General features: G+C 42.2%; 1 long non-coding RNA gene across 1 annotated transcript; it reads left to right on the top strand.

The window, feature by feature from the left end:
* The first annotated feature begins 375 nt into the window (after window positions 1–375).
* On the top strand, window positions 376–5,174 carry LOC131512099 (uncharacterized). The gene is made up of 3 exons (XR_009261960.1): window positions 376–624; window positions 4,330–4,442; window positions 4,800–5,174. It is a non-coding gene; the product is annotated as an uncharacterized LOC131512099 (long non-coding RNA).
* Window positions 5,175–6,000: the final 826 nt, after the last annotated feature.

A 6,000-nucleotide genomic window follows, 5' to 3' on the forward strand; every position in this document is an offset into this window, starting at 1 on the left:
GTGACCCGCCCCCCCCCCCAAACCGTGAAGGTGTATGGATTAAATCAGCGGTTCCCAAACTTTGCAATGCATTAAATCACCAAGGGAGGTTTTTTTTGTTTTTGTTTTTGTTTTTAAATCGCAATGCCCCAAGTAGTATCCCGCACCAATTAATTCGGTGAAGTGGGACTCAGGCATCAATAGTTTTAAAGTTCCCACGTGATTCCAAAGCTCGGGAAAGTGTGGGAACCACTGCTTAGACTGTTGGTGACCCTCACCACACTGTTCTCTTTCATTCCATTTTTCAGTATGGTTGCTCGTCTGTCTTACATGAAGTGGTGGGTGTCACAGGCTCTAGCCCAGGTCTGGCTCTCAGTAGTGCTCACTATAGGGTTATTCAGGAAGGCGGCAAAGGCAGAATCCAGGATGGGCTGTCTAACTTGCAGCCTTCTCTTTGTTGTTTCTGGAATTCTCCACAGACTGAAATACCCCTGAGCTCATGGAAATGGCCTCATGTAATGCCTGAAGCTGGGGGAGATGGCTCATTGCAGCTTGAAGAGACCTCTCTGTCTTTTAGATTCCTCCAAAAGTCTCAACCCCCCACCTGCCTCACTGTGACTCAAAGGTCCTGTGCTGGCAGTGTGGGTGAGTACAATGAAAGTCCTAGCCCCTACAGGTGGAGCACCCATGAATCCAACACCATAGTAGGTACTTATATATTCTAAGAAAGAACTGACCTGGGGCACTGTTATTGGGCCTTGATGTTCTCTTTGTTGAACATAAACAATTTCACAGAACATCAACATCAGATATGGCCTCTCTGTGACCATGATGGATCAAGACAAGAACAAGACCACTATGTAATCTTGTCTGAACACAGACAAAATGTGAACATTGTCCAAGCCACAAAATACCAAACATAGCTATCCTGGCTAATAAAAATGACTACTGCTTCTTGGCCAGTCACAGCCTTAGCCTCACTCTAGTCTGCCCTCTCTATGGATAACATTTATGAAGATACATATTCGTAGAACTACCCCTGCTTTCTTAAGCCTGCCCCCTAGTTAGTTAATAAAAGCCCAAATCCTTTAATAATATATTCTCACACCCTCTCACTGAGACACCTCCAAGGTTTCCCATGGTGTGCATTTCCCTCACTGTAGTGAGTAAGCCAGCTTGTATAACTATAGGTGCATTCCAAGTGGTCTCTGGGCAAAAGGATATTAAAAACAAATTATCTTATTTAATCATCGCAGTAACAGCACAAGGTAAATATTATACTCTCTTTACATATAAGCTACCTTCTTATAGATCATATAACTGGAACTCACACAGGGCTACAAGCTGTTAGTGGAGAGCTTGTTCACGTTCACATGGGCTTGTGGGGAACCAGGCTGGTATGTTGCTTACCCACACAAACTTTGGCTTCCAGATATGCCTAAGCTCTAACCCCAGCTCTGCCCTCTTCTAGCTATGGGAATTTGAGCAAGTTATTTAACTTTTCTCAACCTCAGCTTCCTTGCCTACCCCCCAAAAAGCAGGGGGGGGGGTATCTAGGAACTGGTATTTTTTGAGATATAACTGTTATATAAAATTGTATTGATTTCAGGCATACAATGTAATGATTCAATATTTGTATATATTGTGAAATGATCACCACGATAAGACTAGTTAACATCCATCACCACACATAGTTACAAATTTTTTTCTTGTGATAAGACACTTTAAGATCTACTCTCTTAGCAGTTTTCAAATATATAATATTTGGATCAAATATATAGTACGTTATAATTAACTACAAGAAATACGCATATTTTTTATAGGCTCCCCAGGTGGCTCAACCCAACACCAGACCCTAGTTTGGGATCTCCTGGCCCTATCTCCTTTTCCCTTCTTCCCATTCACTTCTCAACCAATTGTAATATCGTTTTTGACCCACTCCCTGCTCTTGCTAAGGTCACCAATTACCTTACAGATGCTAGATCTGAGGTCCCCTTTTCCGTATGCTATTGACTCACTTGACTATTTTCCCCTTCCTGAAATTCTCCCTCTTTGGTTTCCAGGAGGCCTACATGGTATGATAAGCAACTGAGGCCCAGAGAACGGAAACCCTTTTTTTCTTCTTTTAATGTTTACTTGTTTTTGAGAGAGAGAGCCAGGGAAGGGCAAAGAGGGAGGGAGACAGAGGATCCAAAGCAGGCTCTGCACTGTCAGCAGAAAGGTGGATGTAGGGCTCTAACCCACGAACCGTGAGATCATGACCTGAGCCGAGGTCAGACACTTAACCAACCGAGCCATCCAGGCGCCCCAAGAACTGAAACTCTTGATCCAAGCCTGTAAGGCACTGAAGACTGAAAACAACCATGTAAGTGAGCTTGGAAGTGGATCCTTCACCCCAGTTGAATCTTTTCATGACTGCTAAGCCACTTCCAGATTCCTGACCCACACAAACTATGAAATAATAAGTGTTTGTTGTTTTAAGCTGATAAATTTGGGGGGAATTTATTATCCAGCAATAACTAATACAAACAGGAAACAAGATCCTATGGTTAGTGCAGTAGAATCACATCATCTGCACTTCAACTTGGGTAAGTTCAGCCTTACTTGGTCTGCAAAAGAGGGACAGAGAACAATTCTGCCTGCTATGCCAGTGAAATAAGATGATGAAATGAAAGAGGTGAGTCTGGTTTCATTAATCAGTCTCTGTTCCAGTCCTGGGCATCTCTCACAGAGGAGAAAGCCTTTTTTTTTTTTTTTAATATAATTTATTGTCAAGTTGCCTAACATACAGTGTATACATTGTGCTCTTGGTTTTGGGGGTAGATTCCCATGATTCATTTCTTACATACAACACCCAGTGCTCATCCCAACAAGTGCCCTCCTCAATGCCCATCACCCATTTTCCCCTCTCCCCTGTCCCCTTCCCCCCATCAACCCTCAGTTTGTTCTCTGTATTTAAGAGTCTCTTATGGTTTGCCTCCCTCTCTGTTGAAAATTATTTTTTCCCCTTCCCTTCCCCCATGGTCTTATGTTAAGTTTCTCAAGTTCCACATATGAGTGAAAACATATGATATCTATCTTTCTCTGACTGACTATAGAGGAGAAAGTCTTTGATGTGTTGTTCATATTTTTAACTATCCATGTTTTGTACAAAGTGGGAAAAATGAGGCTAATTCACTGACTTGGGTGTATAATGTAGTCAAAATGACCCCTGACATCCCTTAACTCCTCAGGACCTGAACCCAAGAGTTCCCCAAGCAAAGAGTAGTACTGACCTTAGGCCAGTGCCAGCCCTGGGAACTTGCTTCAGAGGGCCCTACCATGGCCCTCCCCTATTTGCACCTTCCACAGGAGGAGCAGTCAGTGAGGCCCAAGGGATGTGTCCTTCTAGAGACTGTTCCTCCCCTACCCCAACTTGTAGACCAAACTCAAGGGATGAGAGACCCTGAGTTCCCTGTCCAAACGGCATTAAGCCCACTTCTAGGCCCTACATAGGCCTTTTCCCCAAGTCCAACTTTCTATGGGTGGAATATACCACCAGAATGCACATACCAGGGCAAGGGGACACCAAAGACAGCTGCTTAAAGGGATATGGATGGAGCTTGGGTGGTCCACATCGGAGCTGAGTGGTCCACTTATGTGTACAAAGCCCCTCACCATGTGGACAAAGCAAGCAGTGGAAAAACAAGAGGGTGGCCTATGGACTCTGAGCCAGCTCACCTAATGCTGTCTTATACTGGTGTTGGACTCCAAGAAGGCTAACTTTACCTGACCTTCAATGTCATTTTACAGGAATATCTGTCAAGTCAGGAAGACAGAATATATTTCTTTTTAAATTTTTTTTAATGTTTATTCATTTTTGAGAGGGAGACAAAGCATGAATGGGGGAGGGGCAGAGAGAGAGGGGGACACAGAATGTGAAGCAGGCTCCAGGCTCCGAGCTGTCAGCACAGAGCCCGACGCGGAGCTCAAACTCACGGACCGCGAGATCATGACCTGAGCCAAAGTCGGATGGTTAACCAACTGAGCCACCCAGGCACCCCAGGAAGACAGAATATATTTCATTTAACAGTGTGCTAACTTGCTTTATACCTTCTAAATATTTGGACATATTACATATTGATATTCATTAGTACTGCAGCCCTGAGTCCTGCAAATGATTAGGAAGCCCTGGCCAAGAACTAAATTGCTTGCATTCACTTCAATTTGCTCTAGTTTTGGTTTCTCTTTGCCATAGGAAGTGGAGGCCAAGGCATCATTTGAATGGGAGAGGACAGCAATGGGATGAAGTGATTACTTTTCCATCCCCTTTTATTTAAATGTATTTGTTTATTATTTTCCCCAACACAGGTGTGTCTTCTCTCTCTGAGGTCCAAATGGAACTTGTCCTTGGGAACCCCTATTGTTAAAGCACATGCTTGGATTCTTTGTATTTTGTGGAGGTTGTTTAACCCTTTCCTCAAGTAAGTACTCATCCCACTTGGCAGTGTTCATTCCAGACCATTTTCTCCAAATCTTTGTATATGTTATAGAAAATACCATTTTTATGCATTTGTCTCAAAAATTGGGTGATATGTGCGCTGTTTTTCAGTTTGTTTTTACTCTACAGTATATCTCAAAGGTCTGTCCATCTTAAGAACAAATTCTGCTATTTATATATTTATTTATTTTTTAGATATATTTATTTATATTTCTATTTGATTTATATAATTTTGTTTATCTCATTTGGATACTAAAGATACTATATGAAACTTGTATGTGAGTCATGCAGGCTTTTAGATTAAACAGTAAGTTTATTTATCTTAATTTTTGGAGTATAGAGTGTTAGTGGACAGAGATTTGAAGAGCGAGAATTTCCTGAAGACATCTTGGAGAATTCCTTAAATATTGTAATATCGGGGTGAGAATCACTTATTGAAGCTGTGAATAGGAGAAGACCAGCCATTTCCTGATTTAAATATGGCAAAGACTACTCAGTTTTCTCTCCATATCTGGTTTCTCTGTGTCATAGACTCTTATCTTCTGTATCAGGCCTGGAAAAGCAGATGTGGCCAAGATATCAACACTAAGAAGTTCTTTGGCTGCTGACATTAGCCGGTGGAAATCTTTAATTATATATTCAAACAACTCTTGGTTTTTTTTCTGAAGGCCATCGATACCTTGGGGTTCGCAATGTTTGTTTTCTAAAGTGAGGGCGTCTAATTTTTTGCTGAAGGTACCTTTCATGGCCTCTTAGGGCTTGCTATGAATCTTTCCTCCAACTGACAAAACATGCAGTCCTCTAGGTTCCACGGAGAAGGGTGTTGGCCACTGCTCTGCTATCAGTCAGAACCCACCATGGTACATGTTCATTCCAGTGAAACATACCGCAACAGGGACCTTTCCCCAAAACTGACAAACTTCCAGCATTCAAGTTAAATCATTTATCTAGAAGAATCTTTATTTAGTTGTAATGGACTTCATGTTTGTGTCCCCCATCCACACACAAAATTCAGATGTAGAAATCCTACCCCATGATGTGGTGGTAATAAACGTAGGGTTTTTAGGAGGTAATTAGATTTACATGAGGCCCCCCCAAAATGAGAGAAGTGTCCTCATAAGAAGAGGAAGACACCAGAGTTCCCTTTACATCTTGTGAGGAAATAACAAAAATGACTATCTGCAAGCTAGGAAGAGAACTCTCACCCAATCTGCTGGCACCTTGGACTTTCCCAGCCTCCAGAACTGTGAGAAATAAATGGCTGTTTAAGCCACCCAGGCTGTGGTATTTTCTTATGGCCGCCCAAGCTGACTCAGACACTAGTCTTGAGGCTTCTATTGTCAACAAATGTTCTTATATTTTGGTGAGCACTAATCTGTTTCTGCCTTTATCCAGTTAGCCTTTATCTCTTTGTTTCATTTACTTAGAGACAGAAAATGTGTGAGAAGGGATTTAAGGAAAGTTAACTTCAGCTAGGAAGTTACCATTCTTCCCTCCTACAACCACTTACACCCCCATTCTAATCATGCACCTGAAGAAGT

This window comes from Neofelis nebulosa, chromosome 5, assembly GCF_028018385.1.
Source record: "Neofelis nebulosa isolate mNeoNeb1 chromosome 5, mNeoNeb1.pri, whole genome shotgun sequence".
NCBI classification, from domain to species: domain Eukaryota; kingdom Metazoa; phylum Chordata; class Mammalia; order Carnivora; family Felidae; genus Neofelis; species Neofelis nebulosa.